Genomic DNA, 23,113 nt, shown 5'->3' on the forward strand with positions numbered 1-23,113 from the left:
AGCAGGTATGGTAACAGGTGCAAGGAGTACAAAAGTGAAACAAGACATAGCCACTCTCAAGGCATGTGCGCACGCAGACACACACGCACGATCGCACTATATTTCACATATTTATATCATTTATTTAGAACATGATTCTTAATATAATTGGCGAGGGTACCTAACCAAGCCTGGGGGAGGAGGGATCAGGAGAAATTTTCTGGGGTAAGTGATGGCTGAGCCAAGTTTCAGTCATGAGCAGGAGTTATGTGGGCAGGTGAAGGATGGGGTGGAGAGAACACTGAGGCAGAGGTTCTGTTAGGGCATAGCTTCCCAGCCCTGAAAGCTAGGAGCAGCACCAGTGAGCAGTTTAGCAGACTGGTTCTGTCAGAGCACAAGGGAGTGGAGGAAATGAGACCAGAGGAGAGTAGGTCCAGACGGGGGTGCCTGGGATGCTACCTCTGGGAGCGCAGGCTTGTCTCCCAGCAAGTCTGGGAAGGGGTCACACCTGAATAGGCGGACAGACAGGCAGACTACAGCAGGGATTTAAAGGCTGCAGCGGTAGAGGTGAGAGGTGATAGTGTCAGTAGAATTGGGAAGGTGTCTGCCATATGGACGGGGAAATGTTGAGACACATTTAGAAGGTTAAAATGGTCAAACTTGGTGCTGGTTCTGGGGAACAGTCAGCAGGAAGGGATGACGGACGTGTGCCTGCAGGCTGCCACCACTGCCCGCAGTGGAGGGGCTGGCAAAGACAGGCCAGAGAAGCTGAGGCTGGGGTGCCACGCTCGAGACAGCTCAGGTGCGTTCCTCATTCCTGGCCTGCCTCCCAGAGCAAAAGCGTGGATAAGTCACGTTTAACTCTGGCCTCTGGTGAAGACGGCGGTGCTGTCAAGGGACAAATCTGCCATGGCAGTCACGTTCCTTGTTCCCCCAGGGCAGACACAGCTGTGGCAACCTTTTTAGCTCCTGGCAGCCACCGTATGCTTCCACACAGCGTGCTGGCAGCCACGGCTGGTCCCATGGAGAGCCCCGGGAACCCAGGCTTCTCCCCAGTCTCCAGGCTTGAGACGGTCTCCCTCTTTAAAAGACATGGATGGGTCTTGGATATGTGATTTGGAGGCATCCTCGAGGTGTATTATTCATTACCAAATTTAAATAAGCACAACCACATGGAATCTCAAGTTCTGCAGTCAGGGGGACGTATTGGCATGTTTCTGGGAGATCCCAGCTTACTGTAAGACTAAGGTTTTTTTATTATTATTATTATTTTTTTTTACAGGCAGAGTGGACAGTGAGAGAGAGAGACAGAGAGAAAGGTCTTCCTTTTCCGTTGGTTCACACCCCAATGGCCACTGCGGCCGGCGCACCGCACTGATCCAAAGCCAGGAGCCAGGTGCTTCTCCTGGTCTCCCATGGGGTGCAGGGCCCAAGCACTTGGGCCATCCTCCACTGCACTCCCGGCCCATATCAGAGAGCTGGACTGAAAGAGGGGCAACCGGGACAGAATCCAGCACCCCGACCAGGACTAGAACCCAGTGTGCCAGCGCCACAGGCAGAGGATTAGCCTATTGAGCCACGACACGGGCCAAGACTAAGTTCTCTTATTAAGAACACAGTGACAATGGAGATCAGCTTGACACCTGTCAGCTGCCTACTGTGTGACAGGCCAGGCCTTCTCAACATAATTCCAGCAGGATGCAGGCCTGTTTGATGATCCTTGGCAGGTGCTCGGAGCAGGAGAACTCTCCCTGGAGGCTCAAGGTAAGCCTCACTGAGAGTCACACGTCACAGCAGTGTACGGAAGGCAGAACTCCTACAGCAAAGAAACTCATTCAAGTTTAGCCCAGTGTCGCCCACAGTTCTTCGGCCACAACTCTAGGGAATAGCCCCTGAAATTAGGATTATTTCTGTCCTCAAAACACACTGATTTTCCCAATGAGAAATGCAAGCTCTAAAGTCACACAGCCACAAAGGTGGCGAGGAAATCTAAAATCAGATCGTCCCTTGCTGGCTTCGGGGCCTGATGATTCACAGGACTGGCGACAAGACAGCAATAAACATTCATTAACGGGTGACACACTCGCTTGGCAACGGGAATCGAGGTCACCTCCGACATTCTCACTCAGCAACCCAGACAGCACGGCGGGGCGCACCAGCTTCCCGGGGTGTCCCCACCTAGGCTGACCCCTCATTGAGTCTTACAAAGTCTTCCAGTCTTCAAAATCCTCCTCTGGCTCCCCCTTTTTTCACTCAGTTTCCTCTTTGCTAGACCCCCAAGAGGACTTCTGCCCCTCAGCCACTGTTCACGCTGTTTTTGCTGCCTGGAAAGAAGCCTATTAAAACACGGGCAGAGAAGCCTATTAAAACACAGGGGGAGTGCTTTGGGAATCAACACCTGGCGGGGGCGGGGTGGGGGGGTGAGGGAGGCAGGGGGACAGGGCAGAATGTGGCGCTGGAGTCTGATTTGCAGGTGCAAAGCAAGGATTGAAGATCCAGTGGGGAGCTGGGCTGACCCTTCAGCGTTGACCCAAGAAGGGTCAACCAGTCCCCGGATACGGGATGCACCTGACAAGGGCATACCACCTTGGGCCGGGTAGCTTTCCTTAGGCCTGGTAGCTTTCCTTAGGCCCAGGCAATCCTGACAAGGGTCTCACTGAGAACATTCCCAGCAGCTGAAGGAAGGAGCTCTTCCTTCCCCAAGCCAGGAGAGGGAGTGTCCCGGATGTGAGTTGTCTGATAGCATCTTCTTCCATATCACTCAGGTCATGTTCCCCCTCAGGTCCATATCGTTGTCTGCCTCCTACAGGTGCCAACAGAACTTGGCCTCTGGGTGGTGGGCGCTGTTATGCTACTTTTAGCTTCAGTGTGTTTCATGAGTATGGGTTTTATATCCCCAAACACACTGAAAAGCCTCCCCCCAAAAGTTTTCTATTCCCTTGTGCCCTGCAGGGTTTAAGAAAGTGGTCAATAGTCACTGTGGAAGTACAAAAGAAGAAGGGATTTGAAGTCCGAGCTCCTCATTTTAAAGCAAAGAACTGCTGCAGACAGATGTACAAAAATTAAACACATCATTTAATTTCTGTGAATATTCATCTCATCATTTTTAATACAAGAATAATAAAAACTCTCATTTTACCCAAGACCTAGTAGTGTTGCTGTTAGAACAATAAGATAGGAGGAGGGCAAGTGGCACTGAGCAGGTTAAAGCCCTGGCCTGCAGCATCGGCATCTCATATGGGTGCTGGTTCGAGACCTGGCTGCTCCACTTCGATCCAGCTCTCTCCTATGGCCTGGGAAAGCAGTAGAAGATGGCCCAAGTCCTTGGGCCCTATACCAGTGTGGACCTAGAAGAATCGGTGCAGCTTCAGCCATTGTGGCCAACTGGGGAGTGAACCAGTGGATGGAAGACTCTCTCTCTCTCTCTCTCTCTCCCTCCCTCTCTCCCTCCCTCATTCACTCTGTAACTCTGACTTTTGAATAAATAAATAAATCTTTAAAAAAAGAACAGTAAGACAGGGAACTGAATATACTTGGCAAACTGAAAAAACAAAAAGCAATAAGTACTAAACAGACAAATATCACAGGGAAAAAATACTAGGCCACTATGTGTGAAATTGTGTATAAATTCCTTACGTTGACAGTACTTGGAAAATCCAACATATATAAACAAAGTGACAATTTCGTTTTTTTTATTTGAAAGCCAGAGTTAGAGAGAGAGTGTGGGAGAGACAGAGGTCTCCCATCTCTTGGTTCACTCCCCAAATGGCTGCAGTGACCCAGGCTGGGCCAGGCTGAAGCCAGGAGTCAGGAGCTTCTTCTGGGTCTCCCACTTAGGTGCTGGGGCCCAAGGATTTGAGCCATCCTCCACTTTACCAGGGACATTATCAGGGAACTGGATTGGAAGCGGAACAGCCAGGTCCAGTGCCCATAGGGGGTGCCAGCACCATAGGCCATGGCTTAACTCACTGCGCCATAGCGCCAGTCCCCCCCTACAATTAATTTTAATGAATTACATTGATTATTGATCTGGGTGATGTTGGGTTATTGGCTCACATGCACAGGGTGCTATAATGGTATGGAAAGGTGCATTTGGGCTCAGTGTGCCTGTATTATGTGCACCATAATAGTTCACTATTCCCCATTTTCTCCACTGTGAAGCTGTTTGTTTATACAATGCAGCCTTTGTTCTCCACATAAAACTGCCATATATGAATATGAAGCCAACCTCCATTTCTTTGTATTTTCCATTTTATTATCCAGTTAAGAGTATGTCAGAATTTCAGTTTGGCAGCTTCAAAAGGTAAGTGCAAGATAAAACGCTGCTGAGAATTTTTTAAGTTTTAAGTAATTGGGCTGAAAGATAGCCATGTTCCTCAAATTAATCTACAGATTCAGCACAATTCTTACAGAAATTCCAGCGGGGTGGGTATTTGGCCTAGAAGTTAATATACCACTCGGGATGTCTGCGTTCCATACAGAAGCACATGGGTTCAAGCCCCAGCTGTGTTCCTAATTCTGGCTTCCTGCTGTTATGCACCGTGGGAGACAGCAGGTGATGTCTCAAGTAGTCAGGTCCCTGCCAGCACATGGGGGACCCAGACTGAGTCCCCAGCTCCTGGTTTCAGCTTGCGCCAGCCCTGGCTGTTGCATGCATTTGTAAAGTAAACCAATGAATGACAGCTTGCGCTCTCTCTCTCTCTGCTTTTCCAATAAAATAAATAAATAAATAAATAAACATTTTAAAGAAATCTAGTCGACTGTTGGGCAGAAATTGACAAACTGATCCTAAAAAATACACGGTAAATACAAAGGACCCAGAAAAACAAAAACAATCTTGAAAAAGAATAAAGTTGGAAAATTTACACATTGCAATTTCAAGACTTACTATGAGACTACATTAATTATGGTAGTGTGATGCTGGCATTAGGGTGGACATGAAGATCAATGGAACTGACAGTCGAGAAATAAACTTACATTTATAGCCTATTGATTTTTGACAAAGGTGTCAAGGTAATTCAATGGGGAGAGGAGAGTCTTCTAAACAGATGGTATAGGAACAGCTGGATGTCTGCATGCAGAGAAATGAATTTCAATACCTTATACCAAAAAAGAAAAGAACTCAAAATGAATCATATACCTAATGTAGAGGCTAACACTATGAAACTTACAGAAGAACACAGGTTTTTGTGATTTTGGGTTACAGAAAAGTTCTGAACACCAAAAGCATGATTCATAAAAGAAACACCAAAAGCATGATTCATAAAAGAAAAAAAAAAAACAAAACTGAAAACATGTATTTCCTCAAAATTAAAAATGCCCATGCTTAAAAAAGTTTTTAAAAATGCAAAGTAAACCAAAGGTATATTTTCCAGAAGAAAATCAACATAAGTTTGTTCCTGGTCAAGGATTTGTACCCAGACATAAGTATATAAGATCTCTTCCAAATCAACAACCAGACATATTGCCCAATTAAATAAGGGCAACAGTTGAGCAGACATTTTCACAAAGAAGAAACCTGAAAAGCACATGAAGAGATGTTCAGTGGCCAGTGTTGTGACACAGTTTCAGCCACCGGCGGTGACACTGGCATCCCATGAGACCTGGCTGCTCCACTTTTGATCCAGCTCCCTGCTAACAGTCTGGGAAAGCAGCAAAAGATAGTCCAAGTGCTTAGGCCCCTGCCACTCACATGGGAGACCTGGAGGGAGTTCCATGCTCCTGGCTTCAGCCTGGTCCACACCTGGCTGCTGTGGCCATTTGGGGAGTGAACCACCAATGGAAGACTGATATCTCTCTCTATCTCCCCAACCCTCTCTTTTCCCCACTTCGCCCTCCCTCTCTTCCTTCCCCTTTCTCTCCCCTCCCTTTGTTACTCTGCTTTCAAATAAATAAATGAATCTTAAAAGGAAAAGATGTTTAACATTATTAGTCAGAAAGCAAGTGAAAATTTAAGCTACAATGAGATGCCACTTCATGCCCACTAGAAAAAGTATAAACAAAAAGACAAAATAATCATGGCTGAAGGTATGGAAAAACTAAACCCTCATACTTTGCTGGTGGGAATGTAAGATGGTATAGCTAGCTTGCAAGACAGTTGGACATTTTCTTAGTAAACTGAACAGAAAATTACCGAATGTCCCTGTAATTCCCCTCCTCTGAATCTACTCAAGAGAAATGAAAACATTTGCCTGTAAAAAGATTGGTGTGCAATCACAGCAGCCTTACTTATAATATCCACAAAACCACAAACCACCCACACTCAACAACCAGTAAGTGAATAGACAAAATGTGGTGCAGCCATGCAATGGAGTAATATGGAACAAACTCCTGAGATAACAGTAAAGGCAAAAGGCTAAGTGAAAGAAGTCAGATGTAGGGGCTGACGCCGTGGCTCACTTGATCAATCCTCCGCCTGTGGCACCGGCATCCCATATGGGCACCAGATTCTAGTCCCGGTTGCTCCTCTTCCAGTCCAGCTCTCTGCTGTGGCCCGGGAGGGCAATGGAGGATGGCCCAGGTGCTTGGGCCCTGCACACACATGGGAGACCAGGAGGAAGCACCTGGCTCCTGGCTTTGGATCGGCACAGCGGCCATTTGGGGAGTGAACCAATGGAAGGAAGACCTTTCTCTCTGTCTCTCTCTCACTGTCTGTAACTCTACCTGTCAAATACATTTTTAAAAAAATTTTAAAGAAACACATGAGCGTGATGGCTATAGGTTAAGGGGGCAGCTCTGCGGCCTAGTGGGTAAAGCCGCCGCCTCCAACACCAGCATAGCGTTAAAAAAAAAAAAAAAGAAAAGAAAAAGAAAGAAAAAGAAAAAAAGAAGTCAGATGTAAAAAATTACATATTCTATGACTCCAATGATAGGTCGAGTATCCCTTATCCAAAATGCTTGGGACCATAGTAATTGTTTCAGATTTCTAAACTTTTGTATCTTGGGGTATTTGCACAGACAAAGCAGCCATCATCTAAAACTCGGAAATGCTTCAAAAATCTCAAACCTTTAGAGTGTCATGTCACCATCCCAAAAGCTTCAGATTTTGTATTTGGGATTAGGAATGATCAATCTGCACATGAGATGTGCAGAAAACACAAATGTATGTATGGGCAGAAAGCAATCAGTGGTTGCCTGAGGCTGGGAGCGGGCAGGCAATGAGAATTTGTCGCCTATGGGTAGCAGGGATACTTTTGGGGAATAAAATGTTCTACTGCTTGTAAAACCCTGCAAATGTACCACAAACCACTGAACTGCATACTTAAGACAAGTAACATTTTTGGTACACAAATAATATCTCAATAAAGCTGTTAAGAAACTAGAAAGCTTGAGTTAGTCATTCGGGATTCCCACATTTCATGTTAGAGTGGCTGGGTTCAAGGCCCGCTTCTACTCCTGATTCCAGGCTCCTGCTAATGGGTACTCTGGTAGGCAGCAGGTGATGGCTCAAAGAGTTAGGTCCCTGCCACCCACATAAAGACCTGGATTCCATTCCCAGCCCCAGTTGTTGCAGACATTCAGGTAGTAAACCAGTAGATGGGGACAAATTCTCTCTCCTACCCTTCTCCCTTCCCTCTATTGGTTTCTCTTATCTCTAAAAAAGAAAACAATGAACATATTAACTTCATGTAACAAGAGTCTACAGGCAGCAAGTTCAGGGCAGTGTGTGTGTGTGTGTGTGTGTAGCTGCAATCATTACAGTCCCAGGCTTCTATCTATGTCTCAGCTATCCCTAGCATAGGTACTTGTCCTCATGGTCACATGTCAACCTCCTTCATGGCCAGAAGAGGAAAAAGAGAAGAGGGTGAAAAAGACATTGGCCACTGCTACTTGGCTTTCTTGCTAAGACCAAGTGTACCCGTTGCTCTATCCAGTGTAATATCAGATACATCCTGTCTCTGAGAACAGTATTTTAAATGGCTGTTTGAAGCAGGGAGATGGAATAGGGATCTCTATCCATTTCACACATCAACCTGGCATTGCAGTGCCTCTGTTAATGGTGTGCTCCCTCTGCGGAATTAAAATATATATATATGAAAGCTGGTTGTGGCTGGCGCCGCAGCTCACTAAGCTAATCCTCCACCTGCGGCGCTGGCACACCGGGTTCTAGTCTTGGTTGGGGCGCCGGATTCTGTCCTGGTTGCTCCTCTTCCAGGCCAGCTCTCTGCTGTGGCCCGGGAAGGCAATGGAAGATGGCCCAAGTGCTTGGGCCCTGCACCCACATGGGAGATCAAGAGGAAGTACCTGGCTCCTGGCTTCGGATTGGCATAGCATGCCGTCCGTAGCGGCCATTTGGGGAGTGAACCAACAGAAGGAAGACCTTCCTCTCTGTCTCTCTCTCTCTCACTGTCTAACTCTGCCTGAAAGGAAAGGGAAAGGAAAGGAAAGCTGGTTGCAGGGAGGCAGGCTGCAGGAGCACCGGGTCATCCATTACTATCCCATCACTGGCCTGACAGTGCGACTGAGCCAATAGGGAGCCTCTTCCATCACTTCCTCCTTGAAGCGCCAATACCAGTCATAACAGGGGATGTGGCTCACAGTGACAGGGGATGTGGCTCACAGTGACAGGGGATGTGGCTCACAGTGACAGGGGATGTGGCTCACACTGACGACTGTGCTCGGCTGGCAGCTTTAAGTGGCTTACAACTTCAGTAGTTTTTTTTTTTTTTAAATCTCCATTAAACAATGACCAAAATAATAAAATAATAAAATCTTGATTTCTGCAAGAAAGCTACCTATCTCAAAAGAGGACTCCAAAGTCAAACTATAAAATTTGTTTACTGAATAAAACAAACATTTATTCTTTACTCTACAAAATACCAAAATTGTAACAATGATAATCTTGATAATGAACAGCATTTAGTTTACTTAAGTGAGAGAAAACAGCAGGTTGGCAAAACTGACACAATACTTTAGGATACAATGTCACAGTTTGGTTTTATTTTCTAGTCACTTTGTGTAGTAGCCAGCTTTTTGCAACTATAACAAACTACTGGAGGAGGAAGGCTGCCTTCAGAAAGGAAAGAGGTTTCTTTTGACTCATGGTCCTAGCGTCCACAATCCAAGACTGAGGGCCTCATGGGTTCACCCGGTGACGGCTTTCTTGCTGGTGGAGTCCTGAGGTGGCCCAGTCTATCACGTGGCAAGTGACAGGGCACGCACTTGTCTATGTGATCTCTTTCTTTCTTTATAAAGTCACCAGGATTCAAACTATGAGGGCTCTAATGCTAACAAGCCAAGCCAAGCCAACCCAATCCAATCCAATGCAATCCCTTCTCAAAGGCTTTCCCGCCTACATAATTGGGTTACATTTCTACCTTCTTGGTACAATTAGCATATGACTGGGGACTATATTAGTTCGTGAGTTCAGGGGCAGACGCAGGAAATTCAAGCCACACCATTCTATCAGTCATGCTGTGATGCCTCCTTGCTGGTTTTTCTCCTCTCTGAGAAGGGGAGGAGAAAGAAGGTTTGTGCCTCCTCTCCCAGCGTGACCTCACAGCTCTGTCTGCCAAACCTCAGCAGCTGTCGTCCCTTCCACAGCTGGGGCTGCCGCAGTTACCCAGAACTCACCCTCAGACTCCAGACAAACCCTATCTGTCCTCTGGTGCCCTGCAGGGCTAATGCAGCTCCTGTCTGCTCCTGGACTGATGCAAATTTCCTACCAGCCCGAGAGCTGCCACATCACACACTCCAATCAGTAGTCAACTGAAAGCAAAACAAAACGAAAACTTTATTCTCTCGAGAGTCATTCTATGTGATAATGACCATGTCCCTGCCTTTTTTCTCTACCCCAACCCAAGTCACAAAGCACACGGAAAGCCCTGTTTGTTACCACAATGGCAAAGACCAAAGAAGGGCCCTTCTAGCTTAGCAAAAGGTAGAGCTCCAAGTAGCAATGCACGTTGATCTTGTTAAAGCAGAAAGCCCTGCACAATGAGTGCTTTCTCTGCCACCTGACCAGACTGTGGTCATTGCACTACATCAAAACAGCTGCTGACATGTGCATTGCAGGCTGCTGGAACAGTTTCATATTTATATAACATGCACTTTCAAGACAATTGATTTGCTGAGTTTTCTTATTGTGAATACAATCAGGCTGATGGACCTGATACTTATAAGTGAAAGCAGTGTCTGGGGAAGGGGAAAGGCGAGCTGAGCAGAAGCTGGGCTCTTACGCAAGTGCTCACCAAGCAAGGAGGAGCTGGGTGCTTAGCACCCAGGCTCCACCCTCTGAGAGCACACCTCCATCTGGGGAGGAAGATGCACTTGGATGACTAGTTACAGGTGGGACAAGGGCTACAGAGAGTATTGTGGGACGCTGGTCAGCAAAGGCACAGGAAGCCTGCATACGTGATCTTAAAGGGACTTGGAGAGACTTCAAATTAATTTTTAAAAAAATGTTTATTCATTTACTTACTTATTTGAAAGGCAGAGAGTATGGGCGCAGGGACAGAGATCTCCCACCTGCTGATTCAGTCCCCAAATGCCTGCAACAGTCAGGGCTTGGCCAAGTTGAAGCCAGGAGCTAAATCCAGGTCTCCCACGTGAGGGACAAGAACCCAAATACTCTGGCCATCAATACTGTCTCCCAGGTGTATATTATCAGGAAGCTGGATTACAGAGCAAAGTTGGCATTCAAATGTCCTAGGCACTGTCTTAACCGCTGTACCTTTGCCCACCCCTATACTCATGTATTTATTTATTTTTTTAAGATTTTATTTCTTTATTTGACAGGTAGAGTTACAGAAAGTGAGAGGGAGAGACAGAGAGAAAGGTCTTCCTTCCATTGGTTCACTCTCCAAATGGCTACAATGACCGGAGCTGTGCTGATCTGAAGCCAGGAGCCAGGAGCCAGGAGCTCTCATGTGGGTGCAAGGGCCCAAAAACTTGGGCCATCTTCTACTGCTTTCCCAGGCCATAGCAGAGAGCTGGATTAGAAGAGGAGCAGCCGGGACTAGAACCAGCGCCCTTATGGGATTCCAGCGCTGCAAACGGAGAATTAACCTACTGCGCCATGGCGCCAGCCTCTATTTTTTTTTTTTAAATATTTATTTTTAAATTATTTATTTGAAAGGCAGAGTTACAGAGAGAAGGAGAGATGGAGAGAGATCTTCCATCTGATGGTTCATTCCCCAAATGGCCGAAGCTAGGGGCCTGGAACTCCTTTGTGGTCTCCCATGTGGGCTTCTAGAGGCCCAAGCACTTTCCCAGGCCATTAGCAGGGAGCTGGATCAGAAGTGGAGCAGCCAGGACTTGAATTGGCACCCAAATGGGATGCCGGAGTCTCAGGTGGCAGCTTAACTCACTGTGCTGCAACACCAGCACCAACTCATTTAATCTTTAAAGCAATTCCAGATGTTCTGTTTTGCACACCTCATTGCATGTGAAGGTGACATAGCTATTGGAATCCTCATGTGTGAGGAGTTAAACTGAAGCCTTGAGATTGTAGATCTAATGCTTTGCTCAGACACTAGGGGTCAGCAGCCTCCCAAGAGTAGTGAGCGAAGCTAAGTCCCAGTTCCTGGGAGCTGCTGGGGGTGGGTAGGGGCTGACCCTCAGGGCAGGCAGAGCTTCATAGGGACTGAAGTTGCTCTCCCAACCTCACTCTCCTTTAGTAGCAACCTAGACTTCTTTATTTAGAGACCTTCGACGCTTGCAAAGCCCAGGTGTTTCTGGGAACGCTGGGCTGCCCGTGGGCTTGTGGTGCAGTCCAGGTTAATTTGCATTAACCTACCTCCCGGCTTCACAGACTAGCTCAGGGATAACCATAAGACCTTGTTTGAGCTAATGAGAGCAGGGTGAATTTTCTAAAGATGACTGGAAAACTAGTTTCCTGGCTCTTCTGAAAGATGTCCTGGAAGTGGCCTTTTCTCCTCTCTGCCTGGAGGGGAGGAAGAAATGTGAAGCCGTGGTGATGAGGAGTTGTCTAGAAACCCACCAGATATGTGGGGTGGGGAGGGGGACAGCTATAAAATGAAGCTGACTGCAAGAACAGAGCAGAGAGGTTCAAACACAAAAGTCAGAGTGCACTTGGTGAAGTCCTGCTGTGCCAAAGAAACAAATAAACGTCATAGCCTTTCCCAACCAGATTTTCCAGCTGTGGGAGCCAACAAACTTCAGTGGGAAGCGAGGCTGGGTTTGGCTCTCTGCGACCTGGACCTGAAGACGTCCTAAGTGACATAAGAGGGGCCAAAGGTGGCAACTATAATCAAGCTCTGGAAAATGTGGATCCAAGCGGCCCACAAGCTACCCTGTGGTGTGCGGTGCCAGCTCACTCTGCAGACACCAAAGCTCTCCAGCAGGTAAGAAGCTCTGGACCCCCAACACTTGCCCTGGGAAGAGAAACAGGATGAAGAGGGCACTGAATACTCAAGGCCACAGAGCCCTGTCTAAGCATCGGTTCCACTTTTTGGCCGTGCCCTCAATGGTGCAGCTATACTTTTTAGGAATACATTGGTCGCAACTGTATTCCCCTACCTGGGTGGATCAGGAGGCTCCCTGTCCCAGGCCTTTGAAAGCAGTGACCGGCACAGAACAGGCCTCCAGCTCTAGCTCTTTACAACTCTCCTCCCTTACCAGCTCAGCTAAAGGGTTTCAGATCTAAAGCAGCGAGATTTCCTATGGCTCCTTGTAATGGGGCTTTACCTGTAAGTCAGGAAACAATCAGTGACAGCGTCAAGGGAGCCCCAGCAGAGTCCTCCCTCTGTCAATGTTGCGTTCTGCATGTGAATGTTCAGTCAATTGCAGTTCAAAAATATTCAAAAAATATATTGCATCTGCATTGAGCATGTACATTTTTTCCTTGTCATTATTTCCTAAACAATACAATATAGCAACTGTTGACACAGATTTACATTGTGTTAGATAGCAGATATAATCTAGACATGATTTAAAGTATATGGGAGGTGGGCTAGTGCTGTGGCATAGTAGGCTAAACCTCCACCTGTGACACCGGCATCCCATATGGGCACTGCTTCATGTCACAGCAGTTCCTCTTCCGATCCAGCTCTCTGCTTATGGCCTAGGAAAGCAGTAGAAGATGGCCCAAGTGCTTGGGCTTCTGTACCCATGTGGAAGACTTGGAAGAAGTTTCTGGCCCCTGGCTTGAGATCGGCCCAGTTCCGGCCACTGCAGCAATTTGGAGCGTGAACCAAGGGATGGAAGATCTTTCTTTCTGTCTCTCCCTCTGTCTGTCTGGAACTCTATCTCTCAAATAAATAAATAAATAATCTTTAAAAAAAAAAGTATATGGGAAGATTGTATAGGTAATATGCAAATGCTATGCAATTTAAATGATTCACTTTTTTTCAACTTTTATTTAATAAATATAAATTTCCAAAGTACAACTTTTGAATTGTAGGGGCTTTTCCCCCTATAACCTCCCTCCCACCTGCAACCATCCCATCTCCCACTCCCTCTCCCTCCCATTCTTCATCACGATTCATTTTCAATTATCTTTATATACAGAAGATCAACTTAGTATATACTAAGTAAAGATTTCAACAGACTGCACCCACACGGACACACAAAGTATAGAGTACTGTTTGAGTAGTAGTTTTACCATTAATTCGCATAATACAACACATTAAGGACAGAGGTCCAACATGGGGAGTAAGTGCACAGTGACTCCCGTTGTTGATTTTTTTTTTTTTTTTTTTTTTTTTTGGACAGGCAGAGTTAGACAGTGAGAGAGAGAAAGAGACAGAGAGAAAGAGACAGAGATTCACTCCCCAAATGGCCGCTAAGGCTGGCACGCTGCACCAATCTGAAGGCAGGAGCCAGGTGCTTCCTCCTGGTCTCCCATGCAGGTGCAGGGCCCAAGCGCTTGGGCCATCCTCTACTGCCTTCCCAGGCTACAGCAGAGAGCTGGACAGGAAGAGGAGCAACCAGGACAGAATCTGGCACCCCAACTGGGACTAGAACTCGGTGTGCTGGTGCCGCAGGCAGAGGATTAGCCAAGTGAGCCGTGGCGTCGGCCTTCCGTTGTTGATTTAACAATTGACACTCTTATTTATGGCATCAGTAATCACCCTAGACTCTTGTCATGAGTTGACAAGGCTATGGAAGCCTCTTGAGTTCACAAACTCTGATCTTATTTAGACAAGGCCATAGTCAAAGTGGAAGTTCTCTCCTCCCTTCAGAGAAAGGTACCTCCTTCTTTGATGGCCCATTGTTTCCGCAGGGATTTCACTCAGAGATCTTTCTAAATGATGAACTTGAGCATCCATGGATGTTCATATCCAACGGCAGGGGTTCCTGGAATCAATCCCCCTCAGACACCAAGGAGTGACTGCAAAACTCTAAGTACCAGGAAAAGTCAACTCTCCAATTTCTTTAGGTTATTACACAAAAAGAAACATAGAACAGATCCTTGTATTTTTTTAAGGTATGAGGCTATGGTGATAAAGAATATGGATTTTAGAGACCATGAGACCCAAGTCTAAATCTTGGCGAAGTTCTGTGAATTCATCCCTGAGCTTCGACATCTATACAATGGGAATAGACAAAGCTTAATTTCAGGTTGTGTCATAGCACACATAAGGGGGTTGGCACTCAAAAAATTTGCTAGCATTATTGTTTCAATGCTCCTTGAGAGGAAGTGGGACTGTGACCAAAGACAGCTGAGGATCTACCAGCTTCCCTACACATCCCCAGTGTGCTCAGTTATTGATTCCCCAAGCAGGACAAGATTCCCAGGGTGTATGCTGACGAAAGGTCAGAAGAATGTTGAAATTTATGTCTGTTCTGCGGGATCTGTATGGGTGTGAGGGAGCTTAGACTTCCATATGGAAGTCCTAAGTTGCTGAAAGTAATTGCAGGTCTAGAGTAGCAATTTATGAATGATCTAATTCTATAGGCAGGTCTTATTTGTAGCAAAGCAGCGTGCAAAGTGGCCAAATATAAAGGTTAATGGCTGTGTTTGTTTTTCTTTTCAAAGATGTGGGCTCCTATGGATTTTTATCATTCACTCAAAATCAGGCATTCAGAGGAAGAGTTGAGGACCTACACCTAGGTGTGTTTCAGGACTTCTGTCCTAGACAAAGGACACACAGGGTACGCTGGAACAGACGCTGTCTCTCCACGCTGCAGGGTAACTCCTTTTCTTTCTACAGCAGTCTTTATTAGTTTCCCCCAGTGTCTGTCTTTCCCTTCTCCCTTACTGATAGAATCCCACCCCCCACTCCGGACACACTCACACACACACACACACATCCCTTTCAGTTGGGCTCTGGATACCCAGGGTAATACTAAGCTTCTCTTACAACCACGTAAGTGACTAACTTCTGACTGTGTCTAAGCAGAGATGTCACAGGTGACTCCCATGGGTGTGGTAAAGGGAGCGGGGAGGTGCTCTGGTCCTTCCTTTTCTCCTCCCTACAGGCTGAATCCTAACATGATAGCAGCTGGCGCCATGAGGCAGAAAGCCATGAACTAAGGATAAGAAGACAAAACAAAAGCCAAAGACCAACAACTTCAACCATCTTGAAACTGCCTTAGATCCCTGCCGTCCACTCCACATTTCTTTAATAACAAGCATGATAAATGAAATGCTTTCTTGTCTGAATCATTAGCATTTGGGTTTTCTGTCATTCCCGGCAAAACTGAATCTGAACAGGTACATTGCTATACCCATCATTTATGTTTTCTCCATTCGTCTGTGACATCAGCACTGCAGTGTCTGTAACACGACAAGCCACTTACAAAAGGGGCATGGGTTCATCAGTCATTCCCAGCATACTCCCCAAATCCCACGCACATCCTACAGATTGAATTCCACTCGCAGAGCCGCATCAGAAAGGTCACCTTTCAAACATGGACAGGAAGAGATTTTTTTTAACCAGGCACAAAACTCCTTTGTTTATTTGTATAGAAAACCCTATCTATCTTAGAAGACTGCTTTCTCGTTCCTTAGCTGGCAGTTTTAGGAAACTATGAATATTCTCTCTTGTTGCAAGTGACACAAACCTCTCACATGCCAACTCTCATTTAAAAAGAAGACACTTATAACTTGCAAGCATCAATGAGATGCAGTGTACTATAGAGGAAAGTCAGGACCTTAACAGTCAGACTTATAAGCACTTTTTAAAAAGACTTATTTTGAAAGTTACAGAGATGCAGAGAGAGAGAGAGAGAGAATATCTTCCATTTACTGGTTCACTACCCAGATAGCTACAATGGCCAGCACTGGGCCAGGCTAAAGGAATGAGGCAGAAGCTGCACCTGGGTCTCCCATGTAGGTGGCAGGGGCCCAAACACTAGGGCCATCTTTTGCTGCTTTTCCCAGGCCGTTAGCAGGGAATTGGATGAGAAGTGGAGCAGCCGGGACATGAACTGGCACTCATATGGGATGTTGGCATCACAGGCAGTGGCTTAACCTGCTACACCGGAAGGTTGCCGGCTCCTACCCCCTGCCCGTGCTCAGAGAATCTCAGCACTTTTTTATTCTGCCACTTACTTGTAATGTGACCCTTGTATGTCACTTAACCCTGTAGCATTTCAAGTTTCTTCACCTATAAAAAAAACCTTATACAGTAGTTGCCCAAAATAAAATAAATAAATGAGCTAACATGTGCATTGCTCCCAGCACAGAATAGGTTCCTAGATATCCTAACAACAAAAAAGTCATCTTTGCACATTTAAAAAGATTTTCATTTATTAACTGAGAGACAGAGAGAGAAAGATAGAAATTCCCATCTTCTCAAATGCTTGCAACAGCCAGGGCTGGGGTGGGGTGGGGGGGACTGGACTGGAAACTGAATCCAGGACCCCCAGGTGGGTGACAGGAACTCAGTTACTTGACCCATCACTGCTGCCCTCACAGTGTGTGCATGGGCAGGAAGCAGGAACCAGGAGCTGGAGCCAGAAACTGAACCCAGGTCCTCTGATGTGGGACGGACACATCATAATTGCTGTTAAACTCCCATCCCTGTACTTTTGTTGGATTTCAGGTTGGTAGAACTCATTTTAATAAGTTTTGTCTCTAAAACTTACAAATAGTCATAGTGACTCTCATGACTTAAGACTTAGCACCTTCAACTGCTCTTCAGGCTCATGACAATAACAGTGGGATCACGGATAGCAATTACAGCTGTTGGCGCATTGCATGATTATCAGTGTCAGACACTGCACCAAGTCCTTTGTTATCATTACTTTATTAAAACCTGTTTTTCGACATTCTCAAGATTTTTAAGCTATAAATAAAAACAAGAAAGTGATTTTAAGGAGGTATGTGTCAAATAAATTTATAAAATTATGATATATAACAATATAGAATTATTATTGACTGGATTAGATAAGTTGAAAAAAATACTCTAATATTTAGGAAGCAAAACTTCTTAATCATAAGAGATTTTAAAAATTATTCCTTTTAAAAACATGTGTTAAATTTTAAAAGTAACCGAAAACTCTATGATGCCAAAACAGAGGCACACATTTATGAAACTGTTCCCCAAAGAAGTGATAATATGTCTTTACATACTGATTTTCCTTCTTATCTACCTTACACAGAATGGAGTATTTGACTCAGGGAAAAACAAGTTTCTGAAAATACCTAAGAAAAATATATGACACACTCCTAAGTAGCTGATTTGCAGGTTTACTTATAAGTAAATGTTTATGTTCCAGAACATGCATTTGTAAGCTGAATGGAATTCAAAGTTTTCCCCCTCAGAAAAACAACTGTTATCACCCCCAACTGAAAATTCATACTCATCTACAACCCTTATGTATATGCTCATTGTTTAATATCACCTTAAAATATCACTATAGATGCTTATTTTTTAAGATGCCTTTTCAACAAATGCAAGAAAATGTTGGACAATTTTGAGTCACTCTCATTAGAAGGAACAAGGGACTAGTCGATGGCCATACCGCTCTGAACGCGCCCGATCTCGTCTGACCTCGGAAGCTACGCAGGGTCAGCCTGGTTAGTACTTGGATGGGAAAAGGAACGAGGGACTAAAGAACCCAGGATGGGGGAATGCAAAGGGAATGGAAGCAGATGCCAGAGCAGAGACATGTCGTAGGACAATCTTGAAAGTGATCAGGGGAGGCCAGCGCCTTGGCTTGCTTGGCTAATCCTTCGCCTGCGGGGCCAGCAGTCCGGATTCCAGTCCCGGTTGGGGCGCCAGATTCTGTCCCAGTTGCTCCTCTTCCAGTTCTGCTCTCTGCTGTGGCCTGGGAGTGCAGTGGAGGATGGCCCAGGTGCTTGGGCCCTGCACCCACATGGGAGACCAGGAGGAAGCACCTGGCTCCTGGCTTCGGATCGGCGCAGCGCACCAGCCACAGCATGCTGGCCGGAGCCCCTTTTTGGGGGGTGAACCAATGGAAAAGTAACACCTTTCTTTCTCTAACTCTGACAGTCAAAAAAAAAAAAAAAAAAAGAAAAGAAAAGAAAAAAAAAAAGAAAATGATCAGGAGAATCTACTTCACAGATGTTTAAAAACTACAGATTTTTTTAAATGGACTCAGTTGCCAAGATTTTTTTTTTTTTTTTAATTTTTGACAGGCAGAGTGGACAGTGAGAGAGACAGAGAGAAAGGTCTTCCTTTTGCCGTTGGTTCACCCTCCAATGGCCGCCGCGGTAGGCGCGCTGCTGCCGGCGCACCGTGCTGATCCGATGGCAGGAGCCAGGTGCTTCTCCTGGTCTCCCATGGGGTGCAGGGCCCAAGGACTTGGGCCATCCTCCATTGCACTCCCTGGCCACAGCAGAGAGCTGGCCTGGAAGAGGGGCAACCGGGACAGGACCAGTGCCCCAACCGGCACTAGAACCCGGTGTGCCGGCGCCGCAAGGCGAAGGATTAGCCTATTGAGCCGCGGCGCCAGCAGTTGCCAAGATTTTAAAATAGCAATTTCTGGGGCTGGCACTGTGGCACAGCAGATTAAAGCCCCAGCCTGCAGCGCAGGCATCCCATATGGGTGCCAGTTTGAATCCTGGCTGCTCCACTTCCCATTTAGCTCCCTGCTAATGTGCCTGAGAAAGCAGTGGAGGATGGCCCAGGTCCTTGGGCCCCTGCCACAATGTGGCAGACCCAGAAGCTCCTGGCTCCTGGCTTAAGACCAGCTCAGCCCCAGCCATTGCAGCCATCTGGGGAGTGAACTACCAGATTGAAGACCTCCCTCTCTTTCTGTATCTACCTCTCTCTTGGTAATTCTTTCAAATAAATAAATAGCAATTTTCACAGAAAAGTCCAGTGTTTTCAGCACTGCCACAAACAGCTGCTTATGCACAATGCCATCCTGGTGCCCTCAGACAGAGTCCATTCTGCTTTCTGTTGTTGGCGCCTCCTTATTTTTTTTTAACTTTTACTTAATAAATATAAATTTCCAAAGTACAGCTTATAGATTACAATGGCTTCCCCCCCCCAATAACTTCCCTCCCACCCGCAACCCTCTCCCATTCTATTCACATCAAGATTCATATTTAATTATCTTTATATATAGAAGATCAGTTTAGTATATATTAAGTAAAGATTTCAACAGTTTGCACCCACACAGAAACACAAAGTGTAAAATACTGTTTCAGTACTAGTTGTAGCATTACTTCACATTGGACAACACATTAAGGACAGAGATCCTACATGAGGAGTAAGTACACAGTGACTCCTGTTGTTGACTTAACAATTGGACACTCTTGTTTATGGTGTCAGTAATCACCTTAGGCTCTTGTCATGAGTTGCCAAGGCTATGGAAGCCTTTTGAGTTCGCCGACTTCGATCTTATTTCGACAGGGTCATAGTCAAAGTGGAAGTTCTCTCCTCCCTTCAGAGAAAGGTACCTCCTTCTTTGATGACCCGTTCTTTCCACTGGGATCTCACTCTCAGAGATCTTTCATTTAGGTCTTCTTCTTCTTCTTCTTCTTCTTTTTTTTCCAGAGTGTCTTGGCTTTCCATGCCTAAAATACTCTCATGGGCTCTTCAGCCAGATCCAAATGCCTTAAGGGCTGATTCTGAGGCCAGAGTGCTGTTTAGGACATCTGCCATTCTATGAGTCTGCTGTGTCTCCCGCTTCCCATGTTGGATCGTTCTCTCCCTTTTTTATTCTATCAGTATTAGCAGACACTAGTCTTGTTTATGTGATCCCTTTGACTCTTAGTCCTATCATTATGATCAATTGTGAACTGAAATTGATCACTTGGACTAGTGAGATGGCATTGGTACATGCCACCTTGATGGGATTGAATTGGAATCCCCTGGGGGCCTCCTTATTTAGAAGTCTGCTGGGGCCAGTGCTGTGGCATAGTGGGTAAAGCTGTCGCCTCCAGTGCCAGCATCCCACATGGGCGCCAGTTCAATTTCCTGGTGCTCCACTTCACATCCAGCTCCCTTAATGCACCTTGGAAAGCAGTGGAAGATGACTCAGTACTTGGCTCCCTGCACCCATACGGGAGACCCAGAAGAAGCTCCTGGCTCCTGACTTCAGCCTGGCTCTGCCTTGGCTGTTGGAGCCACTTAAGCAGGAAACCAGTGAATGGAAGACCTCTCTCCTTGTCTCTCCCCCTCTCTGTAACTCTGACTTTCAATTAAATAAATCTCTAAAAAAAGACGAACAAGAAAGTCTGCCTGGGCTAGATTTAAGGCATAGAAATTTGCATATGTGAATTCGAAGCGTTTGAACTTGCACACATAGCTGTGCAAGTAGAAAAATGAAAGTGCATGCAACTGCAGGTCACAGGCCTCCAGCAACAAAAGAAAAATCAGAGGGAGGAGATATATAGGTTGGCACATGCTCACTCGGACTTACCTCCAATGGTGGAACTAGAAATGTGCCAGGGGATTTCAAATCAATCTTACCAAGGAGGCAGGTACCAATGCCAGCGCACTTGGTAAAGTGATAAGTATAAATACACAACCGATCAAAAAGATAGGGTATGTGTCGAAGAGATTTCACAAATAAGACCAGTGTAAGCAAATAATGAAAGCTAGAATTAAAAGGGAGAGAATGATCCTGCAGGGGAAGCAGGACACACAGCAGACTCATAAAATGGCAAATGCCCAAAACAGCACTCCTGCCTCAGAATCAACCCTTGGGACATTCGGATCTGGCTAAAAGGTCCATGAAGTCTCACAGGCATGGAAAACAATCTAAATGAAAGACCCTGGTGAACAAGACCCCAGCAGAAGGAACAGGCCATCAAGGAGAGAGGTGCCTTTCTCTGAAGGGAGGAAGGAACCTCCACTGTGACATGGCCTTGACTAAACAAGTTCAGAGTCGGTGAACTCAAGGGGCTTCCATAGCCTAGACAGCTCATAGCAAGAGTCTCGGGTGATTGCTGACATCATAAATAAGAGTGCCAATTGTTAAATCAACAACCGGAGTCACTGGGTACATGCTCCCCACGTAGGATCTCTGCCCTTAATGTGTTTTACTATGAAACTTAAAAACACTACTAGTCGAACAATACCCTATACCTTGTGCGGTTGTGTGAATGCAGCCTGTTGAAGTCCTTGCTTAGTATATACTAAGTTGATCTTCAGTATATGAAGGTAATTAAAAATGAAACTCAATAAAGGGCGGGATGGGAGAGGGAGAGGGGAGGGCCACGGGAGGGAGGGAGGTTGGGGGGAAGCCACAACAATACAAAAGTTGCACTTTGTAAATTCACATTTATGAAATAAAAAATAAAAAAAAAAAAGAAAAATCTGGCACAGTTCAGCTCTCCTGTCATGGGACCCTGGCAGCCCACCAGTCAGCTAAGACTACAGGGAGGAATCTCCGCCACACAGCTTCAGAGCAACACCCAAAGGGCTCCTTTCACAGTTCACCTTCCAGCACCAGATACCATCTGTATAACATAAAACCAATAATGACATTCTGCGCCTGTAGGTGTCTGCGTCTGTGACCCGGGCTTTGAGCAGCTCTGATTCAGGCTCTTTCCTGCATCCATCAGCCGGGGCTCCTGGAACAGATCAAAGTCTGTGCCCACTGTGCTTTGAGGTGGCGAGGATGCTTGTACTGAATAAAAATATGACTTGTGCCAGGTGCAATGCCACGTCCTCTGTAATCTCTGTTTGCTGCTTTCATAGATGAGGAACTGAGGCTCAGAAAGCTGAAGTAATCTGCTGAGGGTTAGGCTTCAAGTTCAAGTCCATGAACCCCAAGGTCTGCGTTCTTCCTACTGTGCCACGAGATGGCACTTAACTCTCCTTTCCCATGAGGGCAGATCAGGCTGCACACCCGTGTCCTAGCACCCTTGACCTCTGTTACTTCCGGAAGGAAGGATGCCTGGGATGGAATTTGCTGGTGGTTGCCCCAGACTATACACACACACACACACACACACAGCAGTCAGGCCCTTTGAACACCACCATTCAGTAACTGCCCCACCCAGGATCTCTTTCCATTGTTCAGCCCTTCTCATCTGCATATGTGGGGTCAGAAGGGGAGGGTAACTGGGTGGGAAACTCCAGGAACTGCAACTGGCCTTCCAAAAAAAAGGCTCAAGAAATCAAGAAAATGATTTCAAAAATCACCTTCTCTTTAGCTTCTGGATCATTCTAATTCCAAAGCTGAGATTCATTAATTTGTTGACAGACAGCTAGGAACAGAAAACCACAGTAGGCCTCTGGAAAAAATAAGCTTTCTGTGGCTGTTACAAAAATGGAGTAGATGATGATGATGATGATGATGATGATGGTAAAAAATAATTTATCTTTTTATATTGAGGGTAAGTACTATCAATACATCCATTTTATAGATAGAGAAATTGAGGCACAGAAGGTCAAGTAATTTCCTCAAAGTCACACAGCTAGAAGACACAGAAAGAACTAGAACCGGCTGGTGCCGTGGCTCACTTGGCTAATCCTCCGCCTGCGGCGCTGGCACACCGGGTTTTAGTCCCAGTCAGGGTGCCGGATTCTGTCCCAGTCGCTCCTCTTCCAGTCCAGCTCTCTGCTGTGGCCTGGGAAGGCAGTGGAGGATGGCCCAAGTGCTTGGGCCCTGCACCTGCATGGGAGACCAGGAGGAAGTACCTGGCTCTTGGCGCCGGCGCCTGCCGTAGCAGTCATTTGGGGGGTGAACCAACGGAATGAAGACCTTCTTTCTCTCTGTCTCTCTCTTACTAACTCTGCCTGTCAAAAAAAAAAAAAAAAAAAAAAAAAAAAAGAACTAGAACCATCCAGCTGATTCCAAA

The 23,113-nt window shown here is 46.0% G+C and overlaps 1 protein-coding gene and 1 non-coding gene across 4 annotated transcripts in view; one reads left to right on the top strand and one right to left on the bottom strand.

The window, feature by feature from the left end:
• The window catches only part of SCHIP1 (schwannomin interacting protein 1), a 140,462-nt gene that overhangs the window by 80,904 nt on the left and 36,445 nt on the right, over positions 1-23,113 (bottom strand). The window lies entirely within an intron of this gene.
• On the top strand, positions 7,802-7,989 carry LOC133752385 (U2 spliceosomal RNA). The gene has a single exon (XR_009864930.1). It is a non-coding gene; the product is annotated as a U2 spliceosomal RNA (small nuclear RNA).

Source organism: Lepus europaeus, chromosome 2, assembly GCF_033115175.1.
Source record: "Lepus europaeus isolate LE1 chromosome 2, mLepTim1.pri, whole genome shotgun sequence".
Lineage (NCBI taxonomy): Eukaryota > Metazoa > Chordata > Mammalia > Lagomorpha > Leporidae > Lepus > Lepus europaeus.